At 35.5% G+C, this 16,609-nt stretch overlaps 1 pseudogene; it reads right to left on the reverse strand.

The window, feature by feature from the left end:
* The window catches only part of LOC100356453 (ubiquitin thioesterase OTUB1 pseudogene), a 44,621-nt pseudogene extending 29,036 nt beyond the window's left edge, over positions 1-15,585 (reverse strand).
* Between the last annotated feature and the right edge of the window lie 1,024 nt (positions 15,586-16,609).

A 16,609-nucleotide genomic window follows, 5' to 3' on the forward strand; every position in this document is an offset into this window, starting at 1 on the left:
GTCCGGGACACAACTTCCACCAGGTAACCATAGAGACAAGCTATCACATAGTGCTCTTCGATTCAAGACCATGTTTCTCACTTGTTCCTTATACAACTACAGCGAGGTTATTAAATTTCAGATTTCATTTTATTCATTACAAGCATGCTATATACCCAATCATTGCCAATTCCCTTTACTTTCTTTTTTTTTTTTTTTTTTTTTTTTTTTTTTTTTTTTTTGACAGGCAGAGTGGACAGTGAGAGAGAGAGAGAGAGAAAGGTCTTCCTTTGCCGTCGGTTCACCCTGCAATGGCCGCTGCGGCTGGTGCGCAGCAGCCGGCGCACCGCGCTGATCCGATGGCAGGAGCCAGGTGCTTCTCCTGGTCTCCCATGGGGTGCAGGGCCCAAGCACTTGGGCCATCCTCCACTGCACTCCCGGGCCACAGCAGAGAGCTGGCCTGGAAGAGGGGCAACCGGGACAGAATCCGGCGCCCCGACCGGGACTAGAACCTGGTGTGCCGGCGCTGCAAGGCGGAGGATTAGCCTAGTGAGCCACGGCGCCGGCCTTCCCTTTACTTTCAATTTACAAATTTTCTCTTCCTGTTGGTTATATCTATAAATTGAGAATATCCTTTTAACGAGTTAAACTCTATCAATGTCATTTTTTTTTCCATTTTACAAGATGTCCTTCATTGGAAACTGTTATGTAGAGACAAAATACATCAATGTTTAATTTATTTCTGTTTAATTTATTTATTATGATCCTTACATAGGCTCTGAAGAAGATTCTTCTGCTCATAGTATATCATTATCATAGGTAGATTAAATGTAATCATTATATGTTTTATTTATATTTTCTCCCTTCTAATTTCTCTTATATTCCAAATCTGAAGAATATTACTAATGTATTAAAATATATCTTTTTAAAAACATATTTATTTATTTATTTATTTGAAAGAGCTACAGAGAGAGAGAGAGAGAGAGAGAGAGAGAGAAAACACTTCCATCTGCTGGTTCACTCCTGCAATGGCCACGGCTGGGCTATGTTGAAGCCAGGCTGGAGCCAAGAGCTTCTTCCAGGTCTCCCATGTAGGTGGCAGTAGCCCAGACACTTGGGGCATATTCTGCTGTTTTTCCCAGGACATTTAGCAGGGAGCTGAATTAGAAGTAGAGCAACTGGGATGTGAACTAGTGCCCATATGGAATGCTGGCATCAAAGGTGGCAGCTTTACCCATTATGTCACAATGCTTTCTCCTAAAATATATCTAAGAATATATGTGAAGTATATATTACTTATTTTCACAATTATTATTTATATCAATCACATTGTGCAACATTGTTTTCCATATTAGGGCCCAGCGTGGTGGTACAGTTGGTTAAATTTCAAGCTGCTCAACTTCTGACTTAGCTCCCTGCTAATGAGCCTGGGAAGATAGCAGAAGACAGCCCAAATACTTGGGACACTGCACCCATGTGGGAGAACTGCATTGAGTTTCAGGTTCCTGGCTTTGGTCTGTCCCAACCCTAGCCATTGTGCTCCTTTTGAGAGTGAAGCAGTGGACAGATCTTTGTCTCTCTCTCTTTCTCTGTATGTGTGTGTGTATGTGTCCCCCCACCAACTCCAATTCTTATATAAAGAAATCTGTACACCAAACAGATTTTTTTAAAATTTCCCATTTTTACACCCAGTGTTATGTTTCTAAGACATGTTTCATCAATAACACTTAAAAGCTTATCCAGGTCTTGGACGTTCTACACACTAAGTAGTCTTCCCTTACATGCCTGTATCAAATTTTTATTGTCAATTCCCTCTGTGAGAGTGACCCAGGTATCTCCATTGCAAACATGTTCAAAGGAACATCGTTATGATCTAATTTCATTTTTAACAGATCCATAAATCTCTTAAAAATGGTGCACTTACTTATTTCTTTTACATCAATGAATGAAAGCTTTTATTTCCTCACTTTCTCTTTCTTTCTTTCTTTCTTTCTTTCTTTCTTTCTTTCTTTCTTTTTTTTTTTTTTTTTTTTTTACAGGCAGAGTGGACAGTGAGAGAGAGAGACAGAGAGAAAGGTCTTCCTTCCATTGATTCATCCCCCAAATGGCCGCTACGGGCAGGCGCACTGAGCCAATCCGAAGCCAGGAGCCAGGTGCTTCCTCCTGGTCTCCTATGCGGGTGCAGGGCCCAAGCACTTGGGCCATCCTCCACTGCACTCCCAGGCCACAGCAGAGAACTGGAAGAGGAGCAACCGGGACAGAATCCCGTGCCCCAATCGGGACTAGAACCCGGGGTGCCGGCGCCGCAGGTGGAAGATTAGCCAAGTGAGCCGCGGCACTGGCCTATTTCCCCATTTTCTACTAACACTTGAGCCTATATAACTTTATAATTTTAGAACAGTTTATTGGCATTTTGCTAACCTCTTCATACATTTCTTAGCTTTGCTTATGTTGCCTTTGGTTAATGAAAATAATTTATTTTCAATGAACTTATTTTTATGTATTTTCTTCATTTTATGGTTAGTGCTTTTATGAACTTTAAAAGAAAATATTCTCTACCTTAGGATCACAAAGATATTTATTAATTTTTCATCTCTCATTGAATTACTTGACTTTAAAATTAATCTTTATGTCCAGCCTGAGGTCAAAGTTTTCCATCTGTTAAATATTGCTCACAATCAAGGTCAAACATTCCTCCTTTTATTCCTAATTTAATATAATCTATGTCACATACATCTAATGGTTTCATGATTTATTTATTTTGAAGGTGTGACTTATATAGATAGACAGACACACACACATACACACACACACAGAGGGAGAGAGAGAAAGAGCGATCTTCCATCCACTGGTCCACTCTCCAGAGGGCAGCAACAGCCAGAGCTGGGTAATGCCAAATCCAGGGGCTAAGAGCTTCATCCAGGTCTCCCACATGGGTGGAAGGGGCCATCTTCTATTGCCTTTCCCAGACCATTAGCAGGAAGCTGGAACAGAAGTGGAGCATCCTGAAAATGAACCAATTGTCGATATGGCATGCCAACGTCACAGGCAGCAGGTTTACCTGCTATGCCACAACAGCAGTCCCTAGTGCTTGGTATTTCATTATTTTAAAATTCACTTTATCTTTCCACTAATGTCAAATGAGCTATATAAATGTCCCTGAATGTGTAGAATAGCTTAACACCTGGTAGAAATCCTCACTTGCTCTTTACTTCCTTATGATTAATTTTAAAAATCAGCTTGGTATACATTTTATAGTCATTATTTCCCATATACATTTTGAGTAATGTTTGGCAGAGCTTCTTGTAATTTTAGTAGATTTGTTTTCAATTATTACTTTGATTTGACAGAATACATTTGTAAAATGCAGTCATGGACAGAATGTACACTGAATATTTCTTGTTTTCCTTTCCAATATTTGCTCCTTTTCTCTGGACTTGGGCAAATGCCTCTCCCTTCTCTCACAATTAGGGCCACAGTAAGGGTTTCTCACTATCATGTTTTGGAGGGAAAACAAACTTAGGTCTGAACTCCACTGACTCTTGTAAACTATTAGTGGTAGCCAGCACTGCTGCCACATAGCAGTCCCACACAGACGTGTCCCTTGAGGACAGGGATAGAGGCAGATTACCAGTAGGCAGATAAGGAAAAGTAGATGCATTTTCAGAACATGAGTTTACTTATCAGTCCACCAGGGCACATCTATTTGATACATGCTATTTTATTTCACTTGCCTGTTCTGTTGTGATTTCTTGTGTGTGTAAAAATGCCTCTATAATAAAATATGATTTATGCACTCAGTATTTAAGAGCCTAAAGATAAGCATTAGTAATAAATGCACAACTAGTTAGTAGATGCTTATAGATGTATAATGAAGTAACAATTAATATGAATTATTAATTTTTAAAGAATGATAAATTTTTTTTAACATTTATTTCAAAATCAGTTACACAGAATGAGGAGAGGCAGAGAGAGAGGTGGGGGGTCTTCCATCTGATAGTTTACTCCCCAATTGGCTGCAATGGCTGGAGCTGCGTAGATCTGAAGCCAGGAGACAGGAGCTTCTTCCATGTCTCCCACATGGGTGCAGGGGCCCAAGGACTTGGGCCATCTTCTACTGCTTTCCCAGGCCATAGCAGAGAGCTGGATTGGAAGTGGAACAGCTGGGTCTCGAACCGGCACCCATATGGGATGCCGGTGATTCAGTCCAGGATGTTAACCCACTTTGCCACAGCACCCAAGAATGATAAATTGCTAATGAGCATACCAGGCGTTATATATCTGAAAGCCTGTGAATCTAACTACTTCTTTTATTTTTAAGATTTTTTAATTATTTGAAAGGCAGAGTTACTGAGAGAGAGAGGCAAAGACAGAGAGAAATCTTCCATCTGCTGGTTCATGCCCCAGATGGCCACAATGGCCAGGGCTAGGTCAGACTGAAACCAGGAGGCAGGAGCTTCTTCCAGGTCTCCCATGTGGATGCAGTGGCCCCGGAAGTTAGGCCATCTTCTGCTGCTTTCCCAGGCATGTTAGCGGGAAACTGGATTGGAAGTGGAGCAGCTAGTACTCATATGAGATGCCAGGTACGTATAAACAGGAACTCATATGAGATGCCAGCACCTGCAGCAAACCCATTTTTTTCAAGATTTATTAATTTATTTGAAAGGCAGAGTTGAGAGAGAGAGAGAGATTCTAAGTTCTCAAGTAGATGGCATAAGTATTTTCAAGTCTTATGAGAATATTTTTAGAAAAAATAAAAAATTGGTTGGTAGGTTCCATACACTATTATGCATATCTTCTTTGTGGAAAAATATTTATTCTTTATAAGTCACCGAAAGTCTACTTTGAGGTGAAAACTGCTGAATACATTGTGTAACCTGGTTTGGGCGTGATTTTAATTTGGAGGGGGTTGATGATATTGGCATGTTAAAAATGAGAACTGACTTTGTGTATCTTGTAAACGGAGCTAAAATAAAAAATTCACAAAAGATTTTGAGCACAAGACATTCCAGGACATATTAAAGATATTTGACTTCATTACCAACACCGATAGTCTTACAATAATCATATTGTAATTTAAAGCTAGAACTCAGTTGGACATTGTTAAGGGTTGAGTGGGATTTGTCTCCCCAGATCTCATACAGCTATTTAAATATGAATTGTTGATGGAGGAAGGGTAGAGATTTATCTAATTGCAGCAGCTACGATTTGTGGCCAGAGGGGCCTTTGGATCATTGAGGGTGTGTCCTCCATGGGTGGTTCCAATGAGAGATTTGAGTATTTTGAGTTTGAGTTTGCCTCTCTCATTCCTGCCCTCCACCTCCGCCATGACTAACTTCCATCAGACACTGGACTGTGGGAACTCATGATCCTGCAGCTGCCAACTATAAGCTGAAATTAACCTTTTCTTTCCCAAATAAGTTCATCTTGTATATTTTAAAGTAACAGAAAGCATCCTAATACAGATATATATGAAATATTTCCTCTGATATATTTAAACACGAATCTGTATAGATTTTCTACATAAATTTAAAAATATATAAACACATTAAAAGTAAATAGAGGGGCCAGCACTGTGGCATAGCAGGTAAAGCTGCCACCTCTGGTGCCAGCATCCTATGTGGTCGCCGTTCATATCCCGGCTACTCCACTTCCAATCCAGCTCTCTGTTATGGCTTGGGAAAGCAGTATCTTAAGATGGCCCAAGTCCTTGGGCCCCTGTACCCGCATGGGAGACCTAGAAGAAGCTCCTAGCTTCTGGCTTTGTATCCATGCAGCTCCAGCTGTTGTGGCCAATTGGGGAGTGAACCAGCGGATGGAAGACCTTTCTCTCTATCTCTCTGCCTCTCCTTCTCTCTCTGTGTAACTCTGATTTTCAAATAAATAAATAAATCTTTTTTTTAAATCAATAGAAGCATTTGAGAAATTGTTTTATCTTTCTGGAACATTGATTTGTAATTTATTGTCCAAATCATGCAGCTTTTGTAAAGAAGATGGAATTCAGGAATAACAGCTGGAGGGCAGCAAAGCAGAACAGACAGTTATGCTACTTCAATAATATTAGGTTATTTCTGATTGCATATGTGATTGTTTTTCTGTAGTTTTTGTTTGTTTTCAAACACTACCCATGTAATGTGGAGAATCAGTGGGAGAAGGTGTCTAGAATTCTTCTGTTGATCCTAATGTAGACATACTCTGGGCTCAAGAACATCTGTGGCAATATTGCTTGATAATTGATGATTCCAAAGGATGCAAACTTATAGATTACTCATTAGTGGGAAGAGATCCAGACTTCTCTTCCTTATCTAAGTTTTCCATGGCATAATTTCTCAGCTTGTTACTAGTAACAAGCTTTTCCTAACCATCAGAGAAGTTTTTGAATTCTGGTGACAGAGATAAATGGAGAGGTGGCCAAACTGTGTATTGTTAAGGCAGTACCTGCTCTGTTTCCATTTGCTATTTTACACCATTTAGTAGGAATTACATGCTGCCCACAGTAATTAAAAATATGTGAGAATCACAAGCAAAGACAGTTCAGGGATTTTCTGTTTGTCAAAGCAGCTGGTTGAATTGCAAAATTCTTATGCACAAGGAAAACATACAGAAATAAATCATTATTAACCATGCTACAGAAATTTTTTTCTGAATTTTTGTTGCTTGGCAATTAGTTCTAACTTGAAAAACTGTCAGATTTATCAATTTCAGTAAATCTTTTCAATTTATTTTTGTTTTTACCAAAACATAATGAATATGTATTTGTATTTACTTGCTAAGTTATTGACTTATAAGTTAGCAAACTCTCTCAAGTCACTGAATCATTTTCAGAAATAGCACCATTGTGTGACTAAATTTTAGCAGGGGTATGCAAGACTCAAAAACTCCATATAAATGCTGTAAAGAACAGTTCACATAAACTTCACCATTAAGTCAGATTTTTTTCTGACTCAATGGATGGAAAAAACCACATAAAACATTTTACAAACCCCCGAAATTGTGTCATTAAAGGATAACAAATGAGTTTTAAACCCAGTGTTAGAGTTTTAATGTAACTAAACAATATCAGTCTTATAAAATCACATGGCTTTATACATGTTCAAAAGTTTAGTACAGTTGATCACTAGTGAAGTTCCACAAATGCACAGTGAAATTAGAATAAAATATTTTCCAAAATAAGAAAAATACTTAAATGTGTTCTGTATTTAAACATTCTTGAATTAACTTTTAGCCATATGTATAATTAAGAAGTCATTTTTAAACCATTTTGGAGGGAAGGTAGGATAGATAAATACATAAGAATGTAGTATTTTTGTCAAATTAGAATGAGTAACATGACCAGCACTGTGGCTCACTTGGATAATCCTCCGCCTGCGGCTCCGGCACCCAGGGTTCTAGTCTCAGTTGGGGTGCCGGTACAAGTCCCGGTTGCTCCTCTTTCAGTCCAGCTCTTTGCTGTGGCCTGGGAGGGCAGCGGAGCATGACCCAAGTGCTTGGGTCCCTGCACCCGCATGGGAGACCGGGAAGAAGTACCCGGCTCCTGGCTTCGGATCTGTGCAGCTCTGGCCCTAGCGGCCATTAAGGGAGTGAACCAATGGAAGACCTTCTCTGTCTCTTTCTCACTGTCTATAAATCTCTCTGTGTCTTTCTCTCTCTCACTGTCAACTCTGCCTGGCAAAAAAAAAAAAAAAAAAAAAAAAAAAAAAAAAAAAAAAATTAAAAAAAGAATCAATAACTTACTATTCTCCTTGCATTTGAAAATATTTAGACATTTTGCATTTTTTAAGTGTGCTAACTTGACAAATTAGTTTGGCTGAATTGTCAACTAATTCAAGCATTAGATTGTCTTTGATATAGAATGCTACATTTCAATTAATAGAAAAGCTATTCAAATTAGCTCTATGACTTTGCAAATCATCATATACTGTACAATGCTATATCTACTAAAGGAACAGCTTCAATGGTAGATAAAATTTATTGTAATCCCACAGAATGTCTTGTGGAAGCAATACTCAAAGTTCTATTCCCATGGCATTACTATTTAGTATGATTTCATGTTCTAATGTGATTTCATGTTAAAATATAATGTTATTTATTAAAAATTTTTATTCTGGCATGCAATTTTGTTGAAGATACAGATGAATATGAATACCCATTTATTGTTCAGATTTATTATTCAATTCTTTCTATGTCTTTACCTCAATAATTTGATGACCACCACAATGTTTCAACTTACTCCTTTATTCCAAAGAAAGTATTTTACATAGCTGTACTTTCAACAATATTTTTTCAAAGAAAGTAGATTTATATTATATTCCATACTTTGTGCCCCTACTCACCTTTACCACAAATAAGCAAACTCTGCCAAGAAATCAATTCAGCGTAGAAAATTTAAATTACTTTCCTAAGTCTGTGGTAGATCTTAGAGGGAAGTAAATATGAAATAATTGTAACACTGTCTTGCACAAGGTGTGCACAATTTAGTATAGTTCTTTCATAAATAAAAACACTATGTTAAAGAAAGTTAAGCAATTGTATAAAAATCCCATCAATAGTATTCAAATTATAAGCTGAATATAGTAATCAGTATTTGGGAAAAAGGGAGACAACTTTTTTAGCAAAATAATATTTCAAGGAATACTACATGTTTACTTTAATTAGTTTGTTATTCAAGCATCACATTTGGATGCATTATTTTGTTGAAAATGGGATTTACTTCAGTGATTCTGGGTCCAAGGGTTTAGTGTGACTTCTCTGCTTCTTGTGTGATTATCCCTGTTTCCTTGAGTTTGCAATTTACTGTCTATAGTGAAAACTATATATTAGCTTGTTAAGGATAACAAAAATCCTCCTACGTATCACAACTTTGTTTGATCTAGAATTAAAAATCAGTATTGTTAATATTAAAAGAACTTATCCAACATACACTAATGAAGTTCCACAATTGCACAGTGAAATTAGAATAGAACATTTTCCAGAAGATAGATTTTTAAAGATGAAATTTTGATATGAAAAGAATCACTTTCAGATGTTAATTTTTAAATCAACATTTAATTGTTTAAGTGACTTAATTGGTTTTCTCGCAGTAGAAGTTAACTCCATTCACCTGTTCATTGTAATGCCATACATCATCCTGTGGAAGCAACTTTCACTTGACTGGACACTTGTTTCAGCAAATGTGCAAAGGAAAAGTTGGACTTTTGATCATAAAAGTTTTTTCATAAGACTTTAAAAATTATTTAATGCACATAGATATTACTGTAGTTATAAAAGGCAAATATATATAATATATGTATATTAATATATGGAGACAGATTTTGAACTTAACGAAGGCTAAAATAAATATAAACTATAACCAAAATTGAATAGTGCCTGCCTCCTGGCATTTGTGTAGATAATTGGATAACTGAATATAGGAGGCTTATTTGGTTTGAACAGATATTAATTCAAAGGGGCTATTTAATAACACTTCCTTTAAAAATGATAGTTGATGTAATTAAAATTCAATAATTTTTTCTTCTGTTTTGTCACTTTTGCTTTCCATTCTCACTTTCTTTTTCCAGTCATATCTTTCAATACTGGTATTTTATGATGGAATGTTATGTTTGTCTTATTAATAATAATTTTGGTTTGTGGTTTCAGTAGTTGCTTATAGTTAATAGTATGTATTTCCAATATATCATGGTTTAACTTCTACTGATATTATACTACTTTACCTGTAGTGTAAGAAATAATATTAAATTTTCATTTCTTCTTACTTTTGCTTTTTTATCACATACTTTTATTTTACATACATTATTCAACCCTCATTATATTTTTATGACTTTCTTTCAAAGCAGGTAGTGTATTTTAAAAGGACACATGAGAATTTCTCAAGAAGAAAGATCTCCTATATTTACCCATAAGACTTCTTTTCTGTGGTTTTCATTATCTTTGTGTAGTTCCACTTATTCTTCTGGTACCTTCTTGAGTTTTACTTAAGTACTTCCTTAAACTTTTCTTATAATATGGTTATGTTGGTGAAAATGTTTGATTGCTTTACATTTTAAAAAACACTATTTCACATACTTTTTCAAAATATAATTGCATGTACTGTTCTTATTGTTTTCTTGTTATAATTGTTCCATGAACTCCCAAACTTCTGTCATTGTTATCTTTATATATATAATATACATGTGATATAACTTTTCCCTTGGTAAATTTTAATGTTTTATGTTTTTTACCTTGCTTAAGCGATTGAATTATGATGTACCTTAGTGTAGTTTTCTTCATCTTTCATTTGGATATTGTTGAACTTCTTGAGTCTATGGGTTTGCAGTTTTTATCAAAATTTGAACATTCTTATTCATTATTTATTCAAACAATATTTCATGTCCTAATTTCTTCCCTTACGGATTTCATATGCCACCTTTGGTTGGTACTCAATCTTCATAGCCTAATCTCTCAAGTTGCCTACCTGTGCACTCTATCCTCTCCAGTTTTCTTTCTGCCAATTCTAGCCACCTTATTTCCCTGAGTTCTCAGTGCCACCTCCTAACTCAGGGATTTCAACCTGCTGTGATAGAGTTAGCTCTTTCTGTGCCATGGTCTACAGAGCTCTGTCTTTTTTGCATGACATATCCAAGGGAAAAATGCTGGGAAAAGGCATACATGTGTATGTCTCACAGACATCACATACAGTGCTACAGAGTGTATATGTGCAAGCATGTCTTCCATGTACTTTGTGCTATAGTTGTTCCGAGCTGGAGGGTGAAACTATTACATCTTCAATGGAGGCTGAGGTCTCTAACAATTTTTCTGTTTATACTTCAACCCTGTACTCTCCATACCTTTTACTTTTCCTAGTCTGCTGTCTCTTTGCGGAGTCATTGTGACTTCATAGTTTACTTCAACACTAATTTTGACTTAATAGTTATGACTTCTTTTAAAATATTTCTGTTATTTAGTGACTTTTCAGTGTATGTGTCACAGACTACTCCCTCTCATTCCTTGTGCCATTGACTTCACAGAATTTTCTCAACATGTACACCCAACAGCAGGTGTTTATGGCATTATATTGACAATTTAGATTCAATATGATGCACAACAATGACAGAATATTTTAATAATTCCCCACAAATTACCTTTCTTGGTGTTCTATCCTCATGTTTGATAAACATTTCATAGGCTACTGTATTTTTTTAGCTTAGAAAACTTTCTGTGACATTTCTGTATTTCAAGTTTGCAGACAATGAATTTTCTCAGGCTTTGAATTATTCAAAAAAAGTCCTCATTTCATTTTGAAAGGAATGTACACAGAGAATGTAATACTAATAATACTTTTTTTTAACATCTTTGTGTGCTTTTTCACTACCACCCGGATTACATAATTAATGATAGAGCAGCAGGGTAAATTCTTATCTTTTCCTTCTAACTCATCTTCATCTCTCAAGCTATTAACATATTATCAATATCATGCATTTTCAACAATTTATTTATGAATCTTGTGTATTGAGATGATATTCTTTGCATTGATTTGTCTGAGGTCTTTGATATTACAATTCTATAACATGATTTGCCTGAGATTTTGAAAGATTGATTTGTTATTTCTTCAGATATTTTTCCAACTCCTTCATTTTGTTGAAACTCCTACTAAGAACATTTTTCTTAACCTAATTTTCCACAAATCACTGAGGTTCTATGTTTTTAATGTTAGTATTTTTGTCTGTTCTATATCTGTATTAACTGTTCTTGTTTTTCCAGTGTGTAATATGTTCTGAATTTCATCCAATGAATATTGAATTTCATATTTTTTTCTGAAAATTCCATTTGGCTCTTTTGATATGTTCCATTTGTCTCCTTTTTATGGTAACGGGTTCCTCAATGTTGTTGAGTGAGTGTAGTGCATTTATAACAGATTTTGAGATTTTATTATATGAATTATATTCTATTTATTGATTTTTATCTGGTTTGGGATCCTATTTTCCTCATGTTCACACTAGTAATATTTGTCCTCATATTTTTGTGGCTAATGGATTTTGTTTTTTTCTCTCCTAATCTACCAAGATTGTTAAATAAGTTTTTCTGTAGTAGTTAAACTCCAGTTCACTGTTTGATCAGTTAATGACGTGTTTTCTAATTCAATTGTGTATTTTTAGAGAAGCTTATATTCCAGGGTAGCCTAGCATTACTATATTCTCTGCTGATGACTGGTTCTCTTCTTAAGGACTGTGGATTTTGACGAAGATTCTCCACTCCAGCTGGACATGAAAGCCTCCCAGCTCTGTATTCATACCAGCAACTTAGCCTATAGGTTCTCTGTTCTCCTGACCTTGCAAAATTTCTACAACGCATTCACATATAATGCATTCAGGATCACATAATCACATTCATATACAGGTTCCTGAAACTGTGTAAAATAACTACTCTGTTATGAGATCTTTAATTTCTAATGGCTTCTTCTTCAAAATCAGAAAAACTTCAATTCTGCAAAACATATATGTATTGCTTGGTTTCACCCCATGCACCATGCTCTAGATTTTCCTTCAAGCAGAAAGCTAGAGTGATGAAAATTTCCTCCTTCAGTTCTCCTTTCCCATGGATAACACACTGTGGTATCTGATGCACAATGTATGCACATATTGTTTAATTTATATTGTTTACTGTTGCTTTTGTTTATATTGTAGGGAATGTGTAGAGATAGTAAATTCATCACAACCAGGATTGTCCAAACTTTTTTGAGTTCTCTTAAAGCTCGGAAATTGCCAAAAGGTATGAGTGAAATGCATATATATATATATATATATATATATATACACACATACATACATACATAAATGTCAATTTTAGAGATGTCCCAGAAACTATACACTTTTAAAATGTATTTCAATTCCAAGCCAAACATTTTAGTATAACATAATGCATTCTATAGTTAATAGAGGAAAAAATGGTAACGACTAGGGTTATTTTACTAAGAAGAAGTCAGATAAATGAACTCATTTAATTTTTTCACTGAATTACTAGGTTTGAGATATTTGGACACCTACATACCTTTTTGTTCTACTTGTGACAAAATTTGATAGACAGTCTCATATTTTGTTTGAGGGCATGATTGGACAACAGAGAGTTGGTACATTTATACCAGGTTACATATTTTAAATGTGACAAACTACCTGAGGGAGAATCTCATCATTTTTAATATTTGACTTTGAAAATCAGAACTGTGTTACGTTGTAAAAACAAGCTAAATGGCCTTGTGGATTTGGGGCCATTGTGATAGGTTTAAGCTGTGTTTTATGTATAGGAATGATACATTTCTCTATGAAAACTTTTCCTTTCATTGGATTTTCCTGCTTTTGGGCAAGTTAAAAACAAGATCAGAAATTTAACTGTATCCTTTTTTTTACATAAAATATATCTTTATTTTAATATAAAATATTCATAACTCTTCTGAAAATATCTTTGGGTAAGTGCTTCTGTGGTAATAGGATACAAGAAAGAGAACATTTTAAATTGAAGAATTATTCATACTAGACATTTTCCAAAAGGTTCTGAGTTAAACAACTCTTGTATATTTTAGACCTAGTCATATTATTAAGCTTCTTTTAGTTCTCTGAAAACATGTCAGAGAAAAATGATACTGAGAGGAATGCATTTTACTCATAAACTTCTAATTGGAAGAGAAAATTATAAAGAGGCAGTGAATAATGAGGACAAATGTAAATGAAGATTAGAGGGGTATATTTCAGGAATTAATTGCAAAAGCACTCTTACAATGTCAAGAATCAGAAAACTGAAAGAACAAGAATCCCAGTGTAGGTGTTTATCTTAAGTGCAAATATTATGTATATAATGTTATATATATATACACACACTATATATATAACTTGCATAATACATGGTTTTGTTAATAATAGACTATAAGCTTTTTATCTTCTAAACAGTAGTTAAAAAAGAATGTGTGCTTCGTATGCTTAAGCCCAGGAATAATAATAACAAAAATTACTGTTTCTTAAGTAATTATTCTCAAGTATTGTGTTAGATATTAGCTCTAATTGTTACAATAATATAATACTTCAGAAAAGTTTGAGAAAATTTGAATTAAATGATGAGTTTATTTTGTTGCAAATATTTTTAAATTTATAAATAGTTTTTTAGTAATACATTTTTTCATAAACTTTTGGAAGTCTTCTTGTAACCGTCACACTGGGTGATCCTGACCACTTTTGTTTTTCCAAATGGGGAACTGTCTCAAGGTTGAATGCATTGCCCATGATGAAGGCAGAATTGGAATACAGGTCTTCTTGACTCTGGCTTGAATATCTAAACTCTTTTGTCTCCAAATGAAGTAGATATGATATAGTTTTTTTTCTGTTTGATTTTTTTTTAACTCTTCATATCTTTTCACAGTAAGCGCCACAAAATCCTGGTGGTAGTTATTGAGGACAGATGAATTTGTATTTCATTTGAATACAGGTAGCTGTAACACACTCACAAATACTGCTTCTTCCAGAAACGTTTATGATATTTTCCAATTCTAGCACGTTGACTTTCTGATAGCCAAATGCTATCAGAAATGCTGCTCGCTACGGGGTAGCAGGTCCGATGGAGCTCCTCAGGACCAGCCTGGGGAGCTCGGGGGCCGAGTGGGATGATGAGTGTCCACGGCAAAGGAATCACACCAGAGCCGGGAGATCAGTCAACGCCCAGGGCACAGCCGGGCTCTCGACTTTATTGGGAGGGGGAAAAGCTTTTATAGACACAGAAAGGGGGCTTTCCAGGGCACAAGGGAACTGAGCCAACCAGCTGAAAGGTAAGGCAGGACAGGAGCCGGGCACACCCTCAAGGGCCTATCGCAGCCGAGGACACGTACTGTTCACGAGTACGGAAGTCTCCTGTCAGGCTAGACACCTCCTCTTGGTATGCCATTTTGTATTTTGGAAACACTGAGTCACTGTAACGCGGAAGTATGGCAAACTCTAGAGAAAGCTTGGAGGTTAGCAGGCCCCACAGCCAAAGTAATTGGATTCCTAAAAAACCCACATGGGAGATTCAGATTGAATTCTTGGCTTTGGAATTTAGCCTGGACCAACTCTGGTTGTGGCAATTGTTTTGGGGATGAATTAGTGGATGGGAGTGTTCTAATGCATGGGTGTTCTCTCCCCCCACCTCATCTAAATAAATAAAAATGAAAAAAAAAAAAACAGTTTCTTTTTGTCTGCTAAAGATACATGATAGTAATTTTTGGAAAACTAATGAGCTCTACACGTTGTTGTCTTGCTCAGTTCAGAGATCCATAGACCTGGGTTCGGGTTGGAAGAAGCCCTTGCAAAGCACAGGGATGCATTTCTTATAGTTCTGGAGCTCCAGATTCTGAGATCTGGGTTCCAGCAGATCTGAGCTCTAATGTGGGTCCTCTTTGGGTTAGAGACTTCTCATTTTATCCTCACGTGGTGAAAAAGAGTAGTTAGTTTTGTCCTGTTCTTGTAAGAACATTAATCCCATTCATGAGAGTTCCACCCTTAGGACATGTTCACCTCCCAAAGGCTCTACTTCAAAAACACCAGGGCCCTTCTGTGGGTCATTATTTAAAAATTTCAGCAACGTGTTCCTCATTTGAAACCATTGGTTCATCTCGGTGACAGATTGTTTTAAAAGTCAATCAAACAAACAATATTAATAAAACACAAAATACTTTGCTCCTGGAAGGATGATTTCTAGACATTATCTTTGGGTGTCCTAAATTATTTGTATCAATACTCTTTAGTTATCACTACCAAGCTATTCTCTTATACGTATTAATGGGATTTATGGTGATAAAATCATAATCTGTTGCAATTAGATATTGCTATTTATAGTTAAGTGGATGAATGCTTTTTGTTGTTCTGTATAGGAAACTTTTTTTTCTGAAGCTATATTTCACTAAATGATCCTGTGGTTACTAACATGGCATCAATGGATAAGAAGGAAGAAGTTTTCCTACAGTGAAGAGCCTTGGTTTTAATGTTGCAGTTTTGGTCCACATTCTTGGTTGCAACAATTTAAACATTGGGTTTAGCTGGATATGAAGATATTTACAATCCCCTTAATCTATTTTGGCATAGGGTCATGATTACTTTAATAGCTGCATTTATCACCAATAACTTATACTTAGAATAGTACTAGGGTGATTACTCTGTTCACTAAAATTCTATGAGGAAAAATAAGCTTTAAATATTATTTCTATTCAATTTATAGAAGATAAATGAGCCATTTATTATCCCTTTATATAGATGACTTACCTTTACTCAGATTTTATAGAGGAGTTCATCATTAAATACATCCTAGTAAAAAGAATGCTTTCAAATGAATTTCAGAATCAATTGAGAAATTCATATTAAAATGTTGTATCATATTAGAAGTTCTATCTCATTTTGTAGTCTTTTAAAAAATGTTAATATTATCCAGACAGAAAGTTCAAATTAGATGCTGTGATTTTTCTTAAATAATAGCAACTACAGTAATCTCCATTACAATTACATTTTTTCCATTTTATTTTCTCATTGGACTTTGTTGTAATGAGTCCTAAAATTTTGTGACAGATTTTTGGTCAAGTTGTTTCCATTAAAAAGTACTGATTTTAAAAACTAATAACTTAAAACTGCCAATCACAAAAAAA

The sequence above is a fragment of the Oryctolagus cuniculus genome, chromosome 14, assembly GCF_051225735.1.
Source record: "Oryctolagus cuniculus isolate XC-2025 breed Fujian yellow rabbit chromosome 14, ASM5122573v1, whole genome shotgun sequence".
Taxonomy (NCBI): Eukaryota; Metazoa; Chordata; class Mammalia; order Lagomorpha; family Leporidae; genus Oryctolagus; species Oryctolagus cuniculus.